This window comes from Erpetoichthys calabaricus, chromosome 1 (genome assembly GCF_900747795.2).
Source record: "Erpetoichthys calabaricus chromosome 1, fErpCal1.3, whole genome shotgun sequence".
NCBI lineage: Eukaryota > Metazoa > Chordata > Cladistia > Polypteriformes > Polypteridae > Erpetoichthys > Erpetoichthys calabaricus.
The window spans coordinates 270,781,740-270,805,125 of record NC_041394.2 but is presented as its reverse complement, the minus strand read 5'-3'; the positions used below and the strand labels follow the sequence as shown (position 1 = coordinate 270,805,125).

Below are 23,386 nucleotides of genomic sequence, written 5' to 3'. Positions count from 1 at the left end.
TGAGGCAGCGTGTGCTTAAAACTATATACTGATAATTCTCTTTCCGATCAGCTGCTGCTGTGATTCCCCACTCATATACAGTGATATAAATACTCCGAGTGGTGCAGTGAGAGTAATATGGAAAAAGATGATCTGCTGTGGCAACCCTTAACGGGAGCAGCTGAAAGGAGAAGAAGATGCAGTGAGAGTAACAACGCTAAAGCAGTTATGGTATTTATAATACTATGGCTATTCCCTGGACCATTATATTGCTACAGGTTAATTACAATCAGATGCATTACACTAATAAACAATATGCAGTTAATTTCAGTGTATTTATAAAGCCGCATCAGGAATGTGGGTCTAAGAAAGAAAGGGTAACCACACAGGAACAGTAGCACTGCTTTGACGCTGGGTGCCGCCAGTCTGCAAAACCGAGAGGAGAAATTGCGTATGCCAGGGTATGAGGTACTGTGGAAATGTGTGTGGATTTACGCCAAGTTTAGGTTTTATACATCACAATTTGAGCATGGAAACGTTCGTACGCAACATTTCTGTGTGTATGCACCGTTTATACATAAGGCCCCTGGTCATCAGCGGTGACGAAGTCATTGAAATTGAGCTGTGCCGGGATTCCAGATGACCTCTGTGCAATAGTAGCCGACAGCTCACGAACTTTTGTGTCTTCTGCATGTTCTTCCTCATCTTCACCACCATCTGGGTTGAAAGTCATCTTAATTATGCCACTCTTTTTCCAGCACTTGACAATTATGTCCTTCGTGACACACGACCAGGCACTAGCGATCATTTCTATAGCTTCCTTCACATTAACTTCAGGCTCACTTTTTTCGCAAGCAATGTTGGCTAGCATTTTATGCAAAAGCGTCTTTCTGTAATGTACTTTCACATTTTGAATGATGCGTAAATCCAGAGGTTGAAGAACGGCTTAGCAGTTTGGTGGTAGGTACTCTATGCGCACATTTTCTAAGCAAGGAATGACATTGTGGGCTGGACAGTTGTCAATGAGCAACACGATTTTCCGATTCTTCTTTTTTATGTCCTTGTCAACCTGTTTAAGCCATTCTCCGAAGACTGGGGTAGTCATCCAAGTGCACTTGTTGGCTTTATATTCACATGCAAGAAACTTCACATTTTTAAAACATTGAGGCTTCACCGACTTTCCAATGATAAGTGGCCAAAACTTTTCTGTCCCCTAGGCATTACAACAAAAGAGTTCCGTAAGCCATTGCTTCGATTTATGGCCTCTGCAACAGGGATCATACCTGGCTGCCAAGGTGCGGTGTGGTAGCAGCTTATAGAACATCCCTGTCTCGTCAGCATTAAAAACAGGACTGTAGAGGGCAATCAATTTTTTAACTTCACTGGATCTCCATTCATTTACTGTCTCGAGTGGAACTGCCAACTCTTCACCGCAGATTGGTTTTGCTGTGATCCCAAAGCGATCTCGAAAGCGAATCAGCCATCCCCAAAAGGCAGTAAAGTCTTCATGCCCCAAGGCAGTAGCCATTGATTTTGCTTTCTCCTGGATGAGTGGCCCAGTAATCGGAACGTTCCTTGCACGAGCATCTTGGAACCACATAAAAACTCCTCTTTCAACATCTTCAAACGCTGCAGTTCATATACGCTTGCGTTGGGGCCCAAGGTTTGCTTCCTGAGATTTCACGATTTTTGCACGGTTTTTCAAGAAGGATGAAAGTGTTGACAGTGAAATTCTAAATTTTCTGGCAACTTCTTTTTTCTTTAAACCAGAATCAAGAGCTGCAAAAATCTCAAGCTTTTTTTCTAAGGTGAACTGCTGTTTACTGCTTTTTCGAGTCAGCCATTTTATATTGAGGGCAATCGAAAAGCACAACAGAACAAATGGAGCAAAACTTTAAAACAACTTTTAACAGCAAAAGAAACTCTGAGGAACTTTTACAATGTTTCTCATCAGGATCTTTCTACGGAACTGAGCTACAAAAGCAGAACAGCTTAGAGCCTGTCAGAACAGCTCAGAGCAGGTCTAACTGCGTTTCTTAAAGAAAAAACTTCACAAAGTAAGCAACTCTTTTTGTATTCCAAGGCCTTTTGGCACTTCGTTGTATTGAAAGCATCTGCTGAATGTATTTCGTAATAACGAGATTTCTATAGATTCGTGTCGTATAGGGAAACTGTCGGGACCATAAAAATACTTTGTTGTAATGAAAATTTAATTGTAAAGATATTTGTTGTAACAGGATTTTTACCTGTAGTTGATTAAGGAGTATATAAACATCATCAACGCAGAAGACTTTGAATGGCCAGATATCTTATTGCTTCCATAATTTAAATACTGTATAACTTAAGGATTGCTAGTACGAGTAATGCACAACTGGAAAGCTAGTAAACTGACAAGTAAACTGACAGTAATTATCAATGATGGGAGCACAAATCAAAGCATATAGAAATGGATTTGTAAAAGATTTTTTTTCCAATGTTAACAAAGACAGTGCATTTCCATTGCCTTATTCTAAATTCCATTGTCACAAAGTATAAATATTGTCAAAGAACAAATGTACATAGCAAAAAGTAAGAATGCTACACCTTCTGCTGTTAAAATGTTATTAAAAGACTTACTGTGCTAAAATGATCCTAGAACAGACAGTAGACAGGAGAATTCAATCAAAGAACACCAAAACAGTTGGAAGCGATCAATTAAATGGCTGGTGATAGGAAACATGAAGTGCCATATTATTTATTATTCATTATAAAAGTACTGAAACAATTTGTGTTTCTGGAATTTATTAAAATTGTAAGGTTTCAAAAATAAAATCGATTAGATCTTTATAGAAGTTATTCTGAGCTAAGTAAAATAGATTGTTCATTTTCCCAGATAATTAATGTATGCCATTTTGATTATTAAGTACAATAATAGAATAATATAAGATAGAAGAATAACAAACACAATACAGATTTGTGAATAAAAATGTAAAAGTTTACAGTAGTGTGTGTGTATATATATATATATATATATATATATATATATATATATATATATATATATATATATATATATATATATATATAAATATATATATATAATGTTAATTCACATCAACATGAATGAGCAGTATTATTTTTGTTAAGGTGTATCTTATATGTGAACAAGTTTCGCATTTTACAGATTCTCATTAAAGAGAACATACAGAAAAAAAGTTTTCCGTTATTATATAAATTCTTGTGGTGACAAGTCTTAAAGTTGAAGATTTATTCATTATTTCATATTAAATTAGGTGTAATGGAAAAACTGGAAAGTCAGGCCGACAGACGCATCATTTTAATTCTTTGATTGGATTTTTTGTGAACTGAAGTGCAGAGAATTGGCAATAACACTTATTTTAATCCTTTAATCAGACATAATTTAAGACAAGGGTATGGAACTGTACTGTCAGGTTTCTACTTTTTTCTTACTTGTGAGACTACCTCCTGTTGTGTCAGAAGCTAATTATTTTCAAGTGCTTTGGCAACTTCATGTATTTTATACCAGCAAATTCTCCCAATTAAAGCAATCTATGCAGCAGATGTGTGACAAGTTTCACACCATAAAATTCAGCAAATTAAAAATAAGCAAGCAAACTGCATAAGTGTCATTTTTTATTATTTTTATTATTCATATTATTATAAGCATATAGTATATTAAATATATTTTAAAAAGTAAATTAGACAAATGTACAAGAAACTTCAAAATCCCTCAAGACCCTAACCATCACTTCATATTAGGAAAAAAAATCATGAAATATCTTTTATATGAAATACAGTATCTGTAAGTATAATTTACTCTGTACTTTTCTAAGTCCTTTAAATAAATGTCCTTGTTCCTGATATCTTCAAAGCACTTACATCATTTTTTATTCTAGTTGTCTATTTATTATTTCACCTAAGTGGTCTAATAGCTGACCCTTAACACATTGTAGTCCACTGAGCCCCCTGCATTAGTCTTCATTCACTTATGACTGTGCAGCCATACACATCTCCAGAACTGTCATTGCTGATGGCACCATTATCATACATCTGATTACCAATAAACAGAAGATATCTTTCAGAGAACACATTTGCCTTTTGACACAAAATTCTCCTTTAATGTCTGCAAAACCAAGGAACTGGTCTTGCACATCAGCAAGCAAAAGGCAGATCACATTCCCACCAAAATCACAGAGGATACTAAGGAGAGGTTCAAAAGCTTTCAATTTTTTGTAGTCACTAAAACTGACGATCCAAAGCAGGGACCATTTAACACCAAGAAGGCTCTTGAACACCTTCACTTTCACAGATATCTGAGGAAAACCCAGATGTATCTGTTATGGAATAGGCAGTGTTTCAAAACTGTTAGAAGTTTCTATTCCTTTTTTTTTAATTTTCTTTGGTTGTTTTTTGAATATTATTTTATGAATGTTAGGGATGAATATTTTTTTTCTTTTTTTTCTTTCTGTATTACGTCATACTTTTATTAATTTCCTCTATTTATGTAAACATTTACTTTTTTATGTCATGTTAAGTATTGTATTTGTGATGTTCATTGTTTTTTTTTCTGTATGTTGGCTTTAGTGTGGAAGCACTCAAATGCTGTAGTGGTGAGACCTTTCCTGCCCCAATTAATGGACTAGCATGCTGTGAGCTAGGGCGTTCGGTTTCCTATAGTTGTCTGGCTCTCTGTTGTGTCCGAATTTTGATTTTGGACTTTTAATTTTCTGCTTTTTGGACTTTTTGTTTTGTTTAAGGATTTTAGGATTGCGGACTGGTGTGTTTTTCTTTGCTTTGCTTTTTAGTCCTAACTTTATGAAATCATTTTTTGCCTTATTCCTATTTTCCTTTTTCTTAATATTATTGTTAACATCTTTAAATATGAAAGTTTTTTTGTCATTTGCGGCTAAAGTTTTTACAAGTTCTCTCTTCTTTCTGAATTTTTGAATTTGGAATCTTTTACCCCTTTTTTGTTGGGACAATGCAAGTCAAAAAGCCTGCTTCTAGAGTTACAGTGCATCCGGATAGTATTCACAGTGCATCACTTTTTCCACATTTTGTTATGTTACAGCCTTATTCCAAAATGGATTAAATTCATTTTTCCCCAGAATTCTACACACAACACCCCATAATGACAACGTGAAAAAAGTTTACTTGAGATTTTTGCAAATTTATTAAAAATAAAAAAATTGAGAAAGCACATGTACATAAGTATTCACAGCCTTTGCCATGAAGCTCAAAATTGAGCTCAGGTGCATCCTGTTTCCCCTGATCATCCTTGAGATGTTTCTGCAGCTTAATTGGAGTCCACCTGTGGAAAATTCAGTTGATTGGACATGATTTGGAAATGCACACACCTGTCTATATAAGGTCCCACAGTTGACAGTTCATATCAGAGCACAAACCAAGCATGAAGTCAAAGGAATTGTCTGTAGACCTCCGAGACAGGATTGTCTCGAGGCACAAATCTGGGGAAGGTTACAGAAAAATTTCTGCTGCTTTGAAGGTCCCAATGAGCACAGTGGCCTCCATCATCCGTAAGTGGAAGAAGTTCAAAACCACCAGGACTCTTCCTAGAGCTGGCCGGCCATCTAAACTGAGCGATCGGGGGAGAAGGGCCTTAGTCAGAACTCCAGAGATCCTCTGTGGAGAGAGGAGAACCTTCCAGATGGACAACCATCTCTGCAGCAATCCACCAATCAGGCCTGTATGGTAGAGTGGCCAGATGGAAGCCACTCCTTAGTAAAAGGCACAGGGCAGCCCGCCTGGAGTTTGCCAAAAGGCACCTGAAGGACTCTCAGACCATGAGAAAGAAAATTTTTTGGTCTGATGAGACAAAGATTGAACTCTTTGGTGTGAATGCCAGGCGTCATGTTTGGAGGAAAACAGGCACCGCTCATCACCAGGCCAATACCATCCCTACAGTGAAGTATGGTGGTGGCAGCGTCATGCTGTGGGGAGGTTTTTCAGCGACAGGGACTGGGAGACTAGTCAGGATAAAGGGAAAGATGACTGCAGCAATGTACAGAGACATCCTGGATGAAAACCTGCTCCAGAGCGCTCTTGGCCTCAGACTGGGGCGACGGTTCATCTTTCAGCAGGACAATGACCCTAAGCACACAGCCAAGATATCAAAGGAGTGGCTTCAGGACAACTCTGTGAATGTCCTTGAGTGGCCCAGCCAGAGCCCAGACTTGAATCCGATTGAACATCTCTGGAGAGATCTTAAAATGGCTGTGCACCGACACTTCCCATCCAACCTGATGGAGCTTGAGAGATGCTGCAAAGAGGAATGGGCGAAACTGGGCAAGGATAGGTGTGCCAAGCTTGTGGCATCATATTCAAAAAGACTTGAGGCTGTAATTGCTGCCAAAGGTGCATCGACAAAGTATTGAGCAAAGGCTGTGAATACTTATGTACATGAGATTTTTGCACATTTATTAAAAATAAAAAAACTGAGAAATTACAAGTAAACTTTTTTCACGTTGTCATTATGGGGTGTTGTGTGTAGAATTCTGAGGAAAAAAATGAATTTAATCCATTTTGGAATAAGGCTGTAACATAACAAAATGTGGAAAAAGTGATGCGCTGTGAATACTTTCCGGATGCACTGTATATATACTGTATATATATGTATGTATGTATGTGTGTGTGTGTGTAGTTTTGTATTCATGTAATAATGCAAGTATGGAGCCATTTTATACACTTCAAAAACCTACTTTGATATCACAGTGCTCCCTGATCTCTGCATTTATGAAAGAGTAGAGTAGACCCAGGCACTGTAACACCAGAAGCTGACAGAGATGATAGGTCGTGTTGTGCACTTCAAAATATGGTACTGGTAAATGCAGGAAGGTTTGTGCTCTAGAGAAGAGCTGATTCCAAGAAGGGAAATCAGTCAGTATTCAATTCAATTTATTCTTGCATAGCGATTCTCATTGAGTACACCCTCAGACTGCTAACACCAATTTACAAATATAGTATAACCTAACACTACACTTTAAGATGTGAATACATAAAACTTAAAATCATGCTACAGTGTCCCACTAACATAAGAAAAATCAGAGAGTGAAAGGGGTTATATATGCTGTTTTTTATTGTTTGTATTTGGTTTTGTGGGGTTGTGGTGCCTAAACATTGATCTGTAATCCCAGAATTTAAAAGAAAATGTAGGGTATCAGTAAATATTCTGTAAGAGACGAGGGCCCTGTCATTATGAAGGTAATACACAGTTTATTAAATGTTTAAATTTATGGAAATGAATGAATGATTACAAAGCCAAAGATCTTTACAATCATGCATAATAATAAATCAATGTGACTTTTAGAAAAACTTAGCTTACTTAAGCACCCAAAAGATGGGAACATCCTTTCAGCCAGTTCTCATCTATCTTGTTCTCTTTAAACTCTGCCAGGTCAGTTACATTATCACTTCCAATGAGATCAAATAAGCAGTAGGTCGGTTTAGAGCTCTTAAACCCAGATTATTCGTCTAGACAGCAAACAGCATGTAGCAGGCGCATGGCTAAGAACAAAGATCAAAGTGTCAAGATAATAACATCTTCTGTAACTTTTCATATTATTTTCAATTATTGTAAAAAAACTGTTGTCAAAGGTGACTATCAAGAGGATATATCAAATTTATTCATATATATATTTATAATTAAAGCCATAATTAAGTAATTGAATTGCTTAGGATCATACAATTAAATGGGGGCACATATTAATCCAGGAACCATGTGGTTTAATGTTTAGTGCTTTTGTAGCTATACAACACAGGTATACACATTGTGTTCAATAAATTGATATTAAACATTGAATACACAAAGTTGCACAGAAGCACTCCCAATTATCAATATCAGTGTGGCACACCTACATGTTCTCGGTTGTACTGCAAAGCCAGTGTTCTGAAAACACACATACATAAAGACCATAAGGAAGCAGCTATCTTCTTTGCAGTACTATAAGCAATTTGTTACATCCTTAAACTGTGTGGTTCAGTCATTTGAAGTTAAGTGTGATGCTTTAACCCCTCTCATAAAGCATTTAAAATCACATATAAAACAAGGATTGGTAATCAAATGCCCATTCAGAGTTTGTGAGAGCATTTTTACAGTTGACTGCAGTTTAGCCACACATATTTCAAGGAAAGAGAAGATTAGATGATCTAGATGATTTAATTGTAGATACATCTGTTCATGGATGATTTTGGTATTCCTAGTTGGACAGAGGGCGGCACGGTGGCGCAGTGGGTAGCGCTGCTGCCTCGCAGTTGGGAGACCTGGGGACCTGGGTTCGCTTCCCGGGTCCTCCCTGCGTGGAGTTTGCATGTTCTCCCCGTGTCTGCGTGGGTTTCCTCCGGGCGCTCCGGTTTCCTCCCACAGTCCAAAGACATGCTGGTTAGGTGGATTGGCGATTCTAAATTGGCCCTAGTGTGTGCTTGGTGTTTGTGTGTGTCCTGCGGTGGGTTGGCACCCTGCCCGGGATTGGTTCCTGCCTTGTGCCCTGTGTTGGCTGGGATTGGCTCCGGCAGACCCCCGTGACCCTGTGTTCGGATTCAGCGGGTTGGCAAATGGATGGATGGATGGATAGTTGGACAGATTCACATATTTTTAATGGGAATGATTGTGAACCAGAATGGGCACTGGCTGTGGATGAAACTCTATTTTTTACAAAACATTACACTTCTTTATGTGAAATTATAAGTTAAGGTATTGTTACCAACAAGTATCATACAAACAATCATTTCAAATGCCCATAATAATGGACTTTCACATTTACTTAAGATTCTGAGTGAGAAATTGAAGGCACTTGGAATCCCAGAGACCACTAGAGGAGATCTGCTTAAGACGTATAACAAGGAATTTTGAATACAGACCAAAAGTGAAAGATTGTTTTTAAAAAGAATTTCAACTATGTTGAGTCTGTGCTCTTGTTCTTGGGCACTAATGATAGATAGATAGATAGATAGATAGATAGATAGATAGATAGATAGATAGATAGATAGATAGATAGATAGATAGATAGATAGATAGATAGATAGATAGATAGATACTTTACTAGTCCCAAGGGGAAATTCACATACTCCAGCAGCAGCATACTGATAAAAAACAATATTAAATTAAAGAGTGATAAAAATGCAGGTATAACAGACAATAACTTTGTATAATGAAAACATTTACCCCCCCCCCCCCGCCCCCGGGTGGAACTGAAGAGTCGCATAGTGTGGGGGAGGAACGATCTCCTCAGTCTGTCAGTGGAGCAGGACAGTGACAGCAGTCTGTCGCTGAAGCTGCTCCCCTGTCTGGAGATGATACTGTTTAGTGGATGCATTGGATTCTCCATGATTGACAGGAGCCTGCTCAGCGCCCGTCGCTCCACCACAGATGTCAAACTGTCCAGCTCCATGCCTACAATAGAGCCTGCCTTCCTCACCAGTTTGTCCAGGCGTGAGGCGTCCTTCTTCTTTATGCTGCCTCCCCAGCACACCACTGCGTAGAATATATATACTGTTGGGGCACTTGCCACAACCGTCTGACAGAACATCTGCAGCATCTTATTGCAGATGTTGAAGGACGCCAGCCTTCTAAGGAAATATCAATACAAGAGACTTTGCTGCACTAATCAGTAAGTATGTAAGAGAAGAGTATGCCTTAGCACACTCCTAACCCTATGCTGAAAATGTCTATCAAGATGTTGGAGATGGAGAGGGAGTTCAAAGTAATCCACTGTTGAAAACAGAACCTTCTTCTATTGGTTTGATATTATATCAAGATGCCTTTGAAGTTGTAAATCCACTTGGTTCAGGGAGAAAAAAAAACAAAGTTTTAGTTGTATACTTAACCCTAGCTGAAATTTTGCCACATAATAGATCCACTAAAAATCACATGCAACTCTGTTATGTAGGGAGCAGAACTTAAAATACTTTTTTTTACCCTTTGATCAAGAACCTCAATTTTCTAGAAGAGGGAATATTTTAATAAGTGAAGACGGATTTATAAAAGGTACTCTGATTGCCATTTCAGGAGACAACTTGTGATCCCAATGAATTGGAGTTTTTTTTTTCAAAGTGTGGTGCTTTGAGAACAATACAGTCATATAAATATCATATACAGGATTTAGACCCTGCTCTATCAAGTGTGACTCTCCTTTTAACCAGTGTAGCAGTTAAGCGTGTCGTCCACCTCTCGAACCCTCAGGTACCACTCTAGACACCAGGTAAAAGTATAACAACCTTTTATTTTGTTGTCACACAGTGCACCAAGCACCCTCCACTCCACACTCATATAACAATACTTCTCTCTCTCTAAACAAACCAATCCTCCTCGCCCAGACACTTTGCCACCCTACCTCCCAGCTCAGCTCAAATGTCTGGGCTCACCCAGAGTCCTTTTATAGCTCCTGACCCGGAAGTGGCCCCAAGCCAAACCCACAAGTCTGTTTTCCTTCCGGGTCAGGGCAAAGTCCTTTTCTTCATCCCGGGAGCACATCGCTTCTTCCAGTCACGTGACTGGGATGCACTCCCGGGTTATAGGGCAGAAAAGAGTCCATGAGGCCCTTCGCAGCGACTCCTGGCGGCCCCCAAGGTATCCAGCAGGGCTGTGTATAAAAACTACAGAGTCCATGAGGCCCTGCTGGAACTCGGGGCACCAATATGCTGTCCGGAGGGCTCCTCCTAGCGGCCTGGGGGTGAGGGCCGGACTGGAAAGCCGGCAATCCTCCACACCAGCTTTCTTATTTCCTTGTTTGCCAGTCACCATGTCTAGCCCAAGACTTGTTCAAAGATATTGTGTCTTATGACCTTGCTTTGTTTGTTGGTCATTTAATCCATGAGAAGCACTTTACATACTTGCAATTAAACAGATGCAAGAACCAATTCAAATATCAAGGAAATGATGCAAGTGACAAACCTACAGATTTTTCCCCTGGTAGTGAACGATTAAATGGACTTGCAGTTCAAATTTGGTGTTTTCTTAGGTTATTACCTTTATTGGCAGGTGACAGAATTCAAGATCCCTGTGAAAATGAGGTATGGTAACTCCTTTTACAACTAAGAGAGATGGCGAAGCATGTCTGTGCGCCAGCTATTGCAGCAGGCCAAGTAGCATATCTCAAAGTCATAATTAAAGAACATACACACAGTAGGAAAAAAAACTTTTCCCTAATCAACCTTTAAGACCTAAGCATTATTTTATGAGCCATTATCCTGAACTTATGCTTCACTTTGGTTAACTTATTCACCTTAGGGCATTAAGGTTTGAAAGTAAACACACATTTTCCAAAATGTGTGCCAGAAAGCTACACAACTTTAAAAATATTTGCAAAACACTAACTTCTTCAGGCTTACTTGACTGCCGGCAGTTGCACAAGTACACGAGGTTACACAGTTTTATGTGAATGATTATAATGACAAAATCAGAGCATCTGTTGCTAGTCATAATTTTGAGTCACAGTCTACAGTGACATGTAATGAAGTGTCTGTGAAAGGCACAGCATACAGGAAAGGATGTTTGTTTTGCTTGGAAGTAGTGATGAAGAACTTTATGTTGGGAAGTTTATTCTGGTCCTTACTCTCCATGATTCTGCACACTTTGTTACAGAGAAGTATACCTTTGTGAAGTTGAGAGACATACGTGTCTATTGTAAATCAGAAGTAGTCCAAGAGGATTATGTTTGTATAAAGCAAGATAATTTGCTTGACTACTACCCACTTCCAGCTTATAATATGTGAGACCTACTACTAATTGCTCTTCATCATTCTTTTTTAGAAACTGTTTAAGTAGTTGGATGATGGAAGTAGAAAGGACAGATAAATAATGGAGCAAGAGTATTCGGTGAGGTTCGTAAAGAACACATGCACATATAGGTCTTTCTCTCTTAAGTAGCATCTTTGTTTTGTAATGAAAGTATTGTAAAAGATAATTATATGATTCAGAAATTGCCTTGAACATTCCAGCATATTTGGTTATAAATGAAGAGTTAAACTTTCTAATGCAATTGAAATTAATCTGAGATAGGAACAGCCCATAGTTTGTGAATGCTTTCACTCACTAGTGCTGAAATAAAGCATAAAATCATATAGACAAAAAATTGTAGCAAACAAAGCATTTCCGATGATAAACAAACAAGCAGGAGACATTATGAATTAATTGGTTAATGTTTAACTCTCTGCCCCAAACTCTCTTTGAGAAAATGAGTGAAGACATAGGGAAGTGGTGTTATCTATCTTTTCAAGCCTTACAAATTAATCCCTAACATCTCTTCTCGAACAGTTAGAAGAGCTTGGTGTGGAAAACAGGGAAGACCTTATTTTTGTGCAAGAGAAGGATCTGGAGAAATACATTAGGCCAATCCAGTGTAAAAAACTGTTAAACAGCATTAAAAATGAAGGTAAATATATAATTTGATAGCAACCATGGGTAAGCTGAACAAGTAACACTGAAGTTCAAAGATCATTGAAGGGTGAACTCAGTGACCTAAAAAACACAATCATGACTTTCACTTGCTCCTGCCCTTCCCTCTATCTGTTCTTGGTGGTTAATAACATAGTATATTGAATTGGATGGAATCTAATTTAGCATAAATTAATTTAGTGTACTGTACTTCTTTTCTGCCTTTGTTCCCCTGATCTTTCGTGCTATCATTTCTAGGACTTCTAATAGTTCAAACTTAGCTGGATGTTGCTGCTACCTCCTCATCCCTCTCATCCTATTATCCAAACTCCTGTTTCTTCATCCCCACATCTTTGCAGGCCATGGTATGCAGACTTCCAGGTCAACTGGAATAGGATGCCAGCAGCAATTCTAAAAGCAGTGTTATATCAAACAAGACCATCACCAGGGGACACAAAAGATATGGTGAAAGCAGTGGTGGATCAGATGCTTGAACATAATCTTAAACCTATTAAAACAATGTGGCAAGCATGGTCAAAGGAATTTTAAGGGAGTACCCAAAAATTTTTGCAGATGTTGGAAAAAAGGAGACATGATTGGAGAGGGCTGTCACTCTCTTCTTAAGCAAATTAAAACAAAGTGGAAAATAAAAACAAAAAATACTCTTGCAAGAGACAGAAGCTCCCATGCTAAGGACGAGCAGAAGAGGCAAGCGGCTCTGTAAATCAATATGGATGTGTGAGATGGTTCTCCTGTAGAACTGCCCACTGGAGAAAAAGAGGCATCATTAGATGAAATCAAAATCCAGCTACTTAAAATCTTCTCAGAGGAAGGGATGGGTGGAGCAGAGAAAGCTGAACCTTTCTCATGGAGAAGACCTACATTCTCCAGCACCAGTACCTTAACCACACAATGCACAAATTTAGAAGGAGTGGCCTTTCCTTTTCTCACAAAGATGTCTATACTCCCACATTAGGTTTATAACAAACACTTCTATCCTCAGCAAGTTGCAAGAGGGACTGGACAAAAAAGGCAGTCCAGTACTGTTATAAGGTTCTGCCAGGAACAAAGCCATCATCCAGGGATTCGGGATGTCCTGGCTAAGATTGAACCAGGGGTTTCAGTTAAGGCTGCATGTGTCCTTCTCCTCCTGATGGCATACTTTAAAGAACCCAAGGATGCAATCATACTTCAATTTGATGTAAGTTATTTGTGACTTTCATAATGTAACTGTTTCAGAGATAAGTTAGTTTTGCTTACAATAATCCACTGGCATTGAAAATGCTTTAGAGTTGAGTTTAGTTTTTATTTTCAATGCTTTAAATTTTTAAAAGGAGTACTCAATATTTTGTAAAAAGAACAAGTTGGATAGAATGAATGAGATGAACATGATGGCTTCACTCAACCTGACCATGAGTAAAATGGCAGGTGCCTATGCTGGGACTCTGGCAGACAATATAGTATATTCACTTTCATACTTGTATTGTAGAATTTTACTCAAATATTTTTAATCAATATATATTAATTATTACAATTTAATACACTTATATACTTAAATGAGGTTGTATCGATGGATTATTAAAAGAGGACTGAAGGTAACTAAAGGGTAACTAAACACGGCTTAAAGCTTGAGCATGTGAGGGTTGCCTCATCTTAAGAGGAACAATTGAGATAATTACTAAGGTTAAAATGAAGTTAATTGTTAATAAACACCCCTTAAAAAGCGAGTACAAACTAGTAAGAAAGCCGAAACCACCCCTATAATGAAGAAGTGATAAAATCAATGGGAAAATCCATAGGGCATGATGTTTAGAATAATGAAAGAATCAACATGTATATGAAGTTACTGGTGGCTGTTGTTGATTGGCTAATTGATAAAATTCTGGATATTAAGAGTTAGATGATGTGATGTATTAGATAAGGTAAAGACAATAGAAAAGTATAAAAGGGAACAAATTGTTTTATTGATTGCTCACTCCATGGAATGAGATAATTGTGCTTATCTATGTGCAAATAAAGAATCGTTCTGCATTTTCATCTGATCTTAATTGTTTTCCTCAAAAATAGAGGATAGATTTTTCCACAACCGTATTTATACACTCTTAACCCCACATGCAGACTCATAGTTCTCTGACTACTGAATTTTAGAAAAATGTACATTGGTAATTGTGAATCATTGTGGGTCAAAGGATTTTCTTCTGGCATCATTTTTACACTGAACTAAGGGATATACAGTATACATTGTACGTATATACAGTATATCTTAAAGTATTACTGTATTTTACAGACATCTGCCACAGGTGCTGATATTCAGAGGACAATGATGCTACCATGCATTCCCCGCTTGATTATATAAGGTAATGTTAAACAACAACTATAGCTTATAGTGTCAACAGGATGCTTTTCCCTAAGACTTGCCCAGGAAAAAGCATAATGATTTAGCCATGCTCTCTCCGACAAACATAGTGTACATTTTCATAAACAATTGAAATGTTCTATTATAAAGAATTTTACATAACCATAACCAATTCAAGCTGACAGGAAAATTCCAATAGATGCTTGGAAGTTTACATTAGATTTTTGATAACCAAATAGTTTTATTTTGCATGAAATTTGACAGGTTTTAAAAAATGTATAAATTTTAGGCTAATATCAGAATGCTTTACAGATGGAGTAAACACTGTAATTATCCTCAGTCTTACTAAATAATTATTACATGAAATGTTTCAATATGTAGTCACTTTTACCTTTTTAATTGTTTTTAAACAATAAAAAAAATATATATATATTATGGCCCATAACATAATATGTTAATAGCCAAATATTGTAGTATCTACACCTGTATTATCTCTCATATATGTTTTGAAAGATCTGTGCAGCTGCCCTGTACTCTGCAACGACAGGTAGAACAGTGTGTGGACCTATGACTTCATTCTGCTTTTAGGTTTAACATACTGTAGTTATTTCTATTTTTCATAGTGGCAATCTAAGACCACTATGTTAGCAACCCACATCTTTCACACTGTTGTTCTTTAAGTATTCCACTTCTCTGCATAAGTACATGATGAATATCTTTTATTTCAGATGTCATGTTGAAGCCTAAGGCTGCAATCTTCACAAGTTATTACAACTTTAACTTGCAGTATCCCCAAGATGTCCCATCCACACTGGACCTTATCCAAAAATAAACTAACACATTACAATTGTAAATAACACATGTCCTTTTAAAGCAGCATGGGTAATAATGATACTAGTAAATCACCACAACATGGTTAAAATGGTAGAGAAATCTTGTTTGGCTTTCTTTAGAGTCAGGGGGCGTGTTAAGATTCAATGTTCCGTAGAAAGGAATGGCATTTAATGTCTTTTGAAAAGCCATGTAAAAAGGTCACATAAAAATGATAGCATTTATCAAAATCAAAAAAAGAAACATGGACACATCAACCAACACGTTTGTACACTTCTAAAGAAATCCACTGATTTTGAATGGATGTCAATGTAGACATTATTTTCTGAAAGGACTCCTAATAACTCAAAATAGATTTAAAGTTTTTTATCCCCTTTTAACCTCAGTTTTAATTTCTGTTTTGCTGTTTTTAAAATGTTAAGGACTGCATTGTAGTTACATTAAATGTTACACTAAAGTTCAAGGTCTTCACATTGTTGAATTTAACTTCTTAAAATATACTTTTTAAAAGGAGATAAACTTTCAGAATTATAGATTGATTTTCTGTATTTGGCCCTTTCAGATGTCTGTATATCTGGAGAAAGTAGCAAATTTACACAAAATACTGTGTTGTACATGACTACTACTGTGTATGTACTCCTCTACGGCACAAAATAATTGGCAGCTGTGGTATGTGGCGATTTGTCGACTACAGATGGTATTAGATTCATACAGTATATACAGTAAAATACTCTACTCAAGTACAGCATTTCTTTTCATGTTTTCCAACAGTTGTTTGTGGTACTCCTTTAAAGTCCGCAGATGTGAATGTATATGCAAAACAGGGTTTGAAGTGGATATAGCTAAGTGCCGGTACCCTATGTGTTACACTGATGTATTGACACGAAGAGCAAAGGGCATGGAGCAGTAGCTTAGAGCAGGGGTCCCCAGCTCTGGTCCTGGAGGGCCACAGTGGCTGCATGTTTTCATTCTAACCCTTTTCTTAATTAGTGACCTGTTTCTTTTGAATTCATTTTAATTTACTTGCTTTTGAAGACTCTTTTCCCTTATTTAGCTGCCAAACAATAATGAGATACGAAATGAGCCAAACCAGCAATCTGTGTCTATCATACAATATCTGAAAATAAAGAAAGAGGAAGGTCTCAGGAATGTTGATCTGCTCAGGTCCCCAAACATTTTAACACTGCTCTTAGAAAACAGAAAATCAACAATTACAGAAATGTCTGCTATTGCACAATGAGAGCAGCAATAAGCCATGGAACTAAAGAACAGGTTTAATTAACGACAAGACTCAGTGCCTAATTAAGCAACTGGTTGGAGTGAAATTGGTTGGAGAATGAGGCCCTGACTTAGATGGTCTTCTGTTGGCCTACTCACTTCAAATTTCTTTTGTTTTTGGGTGCCATTTAAGAAAACAAATTAAGTAATTCAGAGGAACAGTAAAGAAATTCAGGGGAACAAATCTTAAAAAAAAACAAGTCAATTAAAATCAATTCAGAAGAAGTTAATTAGTAGCAAAAACAAGTCACTAATTAAGAAAAGGATTAGAATGAAAACCTGTAGCCACTGTAGTCATCCAGGACTGGAGTTGGAGACCCCTGGCTTAGAGCATTGCAACACAATTCCTATGGCTTCCCCATTTGAGATGTAATCACTTGTATCTAAGACAGAAATTTCTCTCATGGAGTTTGCAGCACTGTAATCAGAGAGCAGTTTGGTTTTCAAAAACATGACTGTGGGCTGGAGGTCAATGGAGTTGAACGAATAACCAAACTGAGAGGCGATACACATGTAAGAGGGGCTTTAGTCAACAGCAAAAAACAGTGGTTGTGGACCAGTGAGTTTTTCATCTTTCTTTATGCAAAGCTCAGTGGTTACTGTCCATTTCAGAGTATTGTCTCTTTTCCTGTCCAGGACACCTCCCTGTTTCTATACTGTTGGTTAGTGGTGCTTTCATTTCTGCTGCATCCTTCATTTTCATAAACCATGCTCTCAAAGTGCACACAAAGTATGTAAGTTCACATAATATTAATAAATACCCACAAATCTTTTTTCTACTATGTCACCCAACTCCAATCAAATCTGTCAAGACATTTTAATGATTTTGGGATATGTAGTTTTTTTTTTGTTAGTGAGGGGGTTACCCTTAATATTAATATATCGAAATGTCCTTTCTTAGTAGGCAGTTAGTGCAGTAGATGTACCACCCTGCCAAATATCAGCTGTTTCACTACGTGGGAAATGATGTTTTGTGAATGAGTGAGTGAGTTAATGAGTGGTGAGTCAGTTAGTCAACTTTCTGTTTTTATGTATATAATAAAATATTCATTGTGGAAGAGGTCTTTCCCTTGGCTGGATTTTTTTTTACTTTCAGGTTATTGTGGAGGACTGACAGAGCCTTTCTCATCCATTGCTAGGCAGTAGTTCTGACAATTTAACTGAATGAGGAAACACGTCAACAGAGTCCACTTCCAAAGTTGCCTTTTACACTTTTAAGTCATTGCAGAGACTACATAATATAATATAAAGTGTTTGCTGTTGGTATTGCAGTACTGCTACTTATCTATAAGATATTAGAATGTCAGAATTTCGTTGTAATGTATACACATAAAGAGTCAAGTTCTATGGTTGATTATGTTTTTTGTTTGTTTTTTTTTTTCTTTGCTTGCTGGTGATCTCCAGTTCTAGGAATCTCAGATTTATATACTGTTAAAATGTTTACAAAAGCAGGAATGGGACGAGGCACCCAGCTTATCCATTTCTCTTTCCCAGGCATAGAGGTGTGTTGAAAAAACAAGAATACCATAACCGACCAACAAAAGTTTGGTCTAAGAACCAGTTTGGAATTACTTATATGTTAAGAAACTAAAACTGATATGTGAAACATAAAATGTTTCATGAATAATTTAAGAATTAAGTAAGAGAATTATTGGGCTTAACATGGACTCTGAAAGTTCAGTTATAAACCACAAGAAGAAGTTCACCCTTTTGTGTGTTGCTGCTTAAAATTAACTTTTGAACTAAGATGTTTTTATTACCAAAATATCACGCTCTGAAATAATTTAATTATATATAGATTATAAGATAACTGCATTACATTTTTGCTAATAACAGTGGAAAGTAAAGTAGAAAATATAAATTATAAAAGATATATATTTATTTAATTATAAACATCTACGTGTAGAAGTGTGTGTGTCTGTCCGGCCCAGAAGTGAGAGGTGGAGTTGGAGTCTTAGGAAACAGAAAACTCGCTTAGACATTAACAACGGCAAAAAAGTGTCCCTTTTACATTTCCTCCTGCCACTAATACACAAGTGAGGCGAGTACATCAGCAAAATAAATCCTCCTAGGAGAGAGATGCCCAGAGTAGTTCAATTACCTGAAATCTCTATTTTCTGACAATTTCAATAGTTTCTAGGACCCCAGACTTTTTACAGCTAGTATATACAGTATATATAGAAATAAGTGGCCATATTTTATCAAAAGTGCACAACTGGGTGTGTCTAGACAGAGCGGTTACAAGATACAAGACAAATGCATACTAGATCTGCTTGAGTTTCTTCTTCCATCCTGAAGACAGAACAGAAGGGCAGAATTTGTGTGTTAGTACGACTGAATTGTTAAAAAAATTTTATTTTTTTTATTCCTTATATTTTAACTCTGTTAGGTTATTAGTTAAAGTAGGCAATAAATTAAAGTATATCATATTATTTTCATTATTTGATTTTGTTTTGCACTATAATGAATAAGTCAAAGTCTTTTAATATTAACTTGGTCTAGAGACTTACATTTTTCGAGTCTCAGAATTTCAGTTTTTCACAACTAAAGAACTGTGTTGGAAATACTACTATGTTTATAGAAAAGAAACAGCATGCTGGCAATGAACAGGACAACTGGTGGAAAGTAGTAGTAGTAGTAGTAGTAGTAGTAGTAGTAGTAGAGCACAGAGTACCGAGTACAGTGAAGCTTGTACTTGCACATCCAACTAATATGCAAGATATCTCCACTCTGGTGCCATGACAAAAACAGCCTCTCTCCTGTGGTATTCCTCAGGGTTCAGTGTCTATTTCACTTTTTATCAATATCTACACATTTTCTTTGAGCTACTTGATTTACTAGCATGACATAATGTTTTATGCCGAATTTAAAGATACTCATCTTTGCATGAAGAAATCTACTGGCTGCACAACGGTTATAGACAAGCACATTGCCTGTCAAAAAAAAATACATGCTGAGATACCCACTAACTTTCTACACCTCAAAACAAGCATTATTATAGTGGAACTGTTTCTTGTAGGATCTCTAGCTGTACTTATTAAGTTTTATAACCACTCAGTGGACATTTTTGTTGCAAACTCCTAACGTCACCTCATGTCCAGAGTTGGAATTATTTTTGGCAGTACTTTGAGCTATAAACACCACACTTTACCGTATTCGCTTTTGTTGAGATATTATTTTGACATTGCCCCTTCCTTTCTTGCTCTCATGCCTTCATTGTCTCTCAAGTACATTATTGTAATTATCTTTTTATTGAATTTCATTGGAGGTTTTCTTTAATATATTTTTATTCTCAAAATACCAACTGACTGTAACAAGTTCAAAAAGCTGTTGCTAGAGTTTTGACTTGGACCAAACACAATAAGTATATGTCTCCTCTTCTTTCTCAGCTCCGTTGGCTACCTGTATGGTATTTTCTGAGTTACGTAGCTGTTAATATCAGAACCTGTAATTATTACCTGCATCTTATCCACCAAACAGAATACTGAGATCCTCTGAAACTGGCCTTTTCAAAATTCCTATTCTACAGCTCTTCACATTTTAGGCAGTTCTAACTCAACCACAGTCAACAGAGGAAACGTTTGCCCAACTAAACCAAGCTTTACCAATCCTGCATTTGACTCATTCAAATCTGCATGCGGCCTTAGCACATTTTGCTTGGTCTTACTGGGGTTTTTTGAATCGTTCTTAACTTTTTATTGTATAATGTGTTTTGTAAACATCTGGGGATTTACCATTTGCCACTACATGTAAGTATGGGGATTAAACACAGAGACAAATGTGAGCCTGGGAAAAGCAACTGTTTTTGTTATGAATGCAGGACCACTGTAAAATAAATGTGACAGTTAGCAACTGTTTGGAATACATTTTGGAGGGTGTATGAATATCTTAATTTATTTATACTCAGTGTTGTTAACAAATGTAAACATAATTAATTTAATCATGTGATGGTAACAGGAATTCAAGTGGTTATCACACACAAAGGAGCTGAATTATATACTGTGAGACATTTTTAACTGTGTTTACATTATTGGAAAATAATTGCTTGCATAAATCATTTACGCTTTGCAATACAGTTTATTCATGGTTCTTATAAAAGATTTTAAGGTAATATTATATATTATCATGAGAAGTTTTGATATGTGTCCCAGCCCTTGGTAAATGGCAACACAATTTAAATGCAGGGTGAGACATTTCTGTCAAAGTATTTTCAATTCATGTAACATTAATCTTGTATATAGAAAACTGTATTGTTTAACACAACACCATGCACACAAAAAAGAGAAACCCAAAGCATCAAAAGAAAATCAAATTACATAGTTTTCATCTTCCCTTACATTCATTTTTTTTCACCTTATAACTTCAAAATGATACTAAATAAAAAGAAAAAAAAACTAAAAAAGGAAGCAACTAGATTAATCCCTTGGTAGAGTTAGATTACAAAGATAGGTTTTATGAAATCTAAACCTTTATGGGCTCTAGAGACTAAGATTAAGAGGATATTTACTGGAAGCTTTTGAATCATTGCAGTGAGCCTGCAAAGGTTATTTTTTTGTGGTTACAGAATGAGAGCCCAGAGAAAATTGTATGACTCTCAAAAAAGGAATTTAAAGTAAACTTTAAACATCTGCTAATATATATATATATATATATTTATATATATATATATATATATATATATATATATATATATATATATATATATATATATATATATGTCATTAGCATGCGAGGTTTCATGCTTTGAGAATGTTTCACTAGAATCATTGCAGAACCTAATAATAGGGAAAGCATACTGTATCTCTGATATTTGGTTATAACTGTTTCTTAACTTTCAGTTAATGTTCGTTAATATTTAAATTGTATCGATTATGAAATTCTATATATCATTTTTTATATTGCTCTAAAGGGGATCCACAAACCACACTAAGGAAACAAAATGATTTTTTGCTTTCAAAGTACTATGAGTTAAAGTTTTGTTTTCCCCTAACACTGGCATTTTGTTTTTTATTTCCTTTGCAATGAATTACCAGCTATTGTCTGCATTTGTGCCTTTAATTGAGGCAATCTGTACTGATAAGTGTTCAGTCTGTATTCTCAATTCTGTAGCACAAAATCCCACTGTGATATTTTTGTTTGTGTACTATTTTTGAACTCATTTTAGCCAAATTTAAAATGCTATAAAATAAAATGCATGGGCCATCTGCAGGATTCCTCTGTCGCCAAATACTAGTTAACCACCTGCTTTTGCAGTATCAGCTTCATATCTCCATTATCGTAGACTACTGTAGTTTCATGTTCTTCATTTGTATGAAAAAGATGATTTTGTGCACTTGGCTCAATAACAGTATCATATTTTTCTGTGTGATTATTGTTAGTGTGTAATTCTTTTCCCCTGGCATTTCTGGTAAGATGATTTCTTTTATCAATACAAATAAAAAGCACCATTACAACACAGTACACAATTATCATTTTTAGTGTTCTTAAATAAACTAATCTGTATATAGGTGTGCAATCAATTGAAAATTATATTGATGAATTAATTCTGCCAGCTAGAAGAAAGTTATTTACTTGTCATGTTGTTTGCTTGTCATGTATTCTATAGTGTCATGTTTCCTTAATACTGTAGCTGATCTTTAAAATTTGTTTTACAATTTGGCAAATTTTCTCAGCGAATGCTTCCAGGCATTGCATCCAATGCCACCAACCACTTAAATGCTGTAAAGCATTTCTGACCCCAGCAATAGTTGCAGCAGAAGACTTAAATTAAAAGCTACTTTCTCAAGACTAACACACTTTGAACTGGAAGTGGAATGGTCACAAGAGCTCATCTGACAAAAAGTTGTAGAATCTAGTAGTATTTCAGGGAGAGGTGAGGGGGATAAGCAGGATAGCATTTGCTGGTGATTTACTGGTGGGAAAGTGGACCAACCATTTCATGGATCAGTCAGGAACCTTTATTCATTTTACTAAGGCAAAGAACTGCATAGGGTTTCTTATTTTGTCATTGTTGTGTATTTCTAACATCTATTTTCACTCTTTACCAATCCCTATATATTTATTTTTGTAAATCCATCCATCTATTATCCAACCCGCTATATCCTAACTACAGGGTCAAGGGGGTCTGCTGGAGCCAATCCCAGTCAACACAGGGCACAAGGCAGGAAACAAACGCTGGTCAGGACGCCAGCCCGTTGCATGGCACACACACACACACCACGCACTAGGGACAATTTAGAATCACCAGTGCACCTAACCTGCATGTGTTTGGACTGTGGGAGGAAACCAGAGCACCTGGAGGAAACCCACGCAAACATGGGGAGAACATGCAAACTCCACGCAGGGAGGACCCAGGAAGCAAACCCAGGTCTCCTAACTGCGAGGAAGTTTTTGTAAATCAATTACCTAATTTCTTTTACCTGTACTTCCCTGGTATTATTCTGGGCTCCGGGTTGTTTCATAAGTAACTGTAAGGTTCAAAAACCATGTAATCCTTTGCATTATTCATAGTTCAAATCTCAATCCATCTGACCATTTTTTGTATGTTACCT

At 36.7% G+C, this 23,386-nt stretch overlaps 2 pseudogenes; one reads left to right on the top strand and one right to left on the bottom strand.

Annotated features, from left to right (window-relative positions):
- Nucleotides 1-550: 550 nt before the first annotated feature.
- LOC114659718 (tigger transposable element-derived protein 6-like) lies at nt 551-12,622 on the bottom strand (annotated as a pseudogene).
- Nucleotides 12,623-12,655: 33 nt separating this feature from the next.
- Nucleotides 12,656-15,558, top strand: LOC114659641 (uncharacterized; annotated as a pseudogene).
- The last annotated feature ends 7,828 nt before the right edge of the window (nt 15,559-23,386 follow it).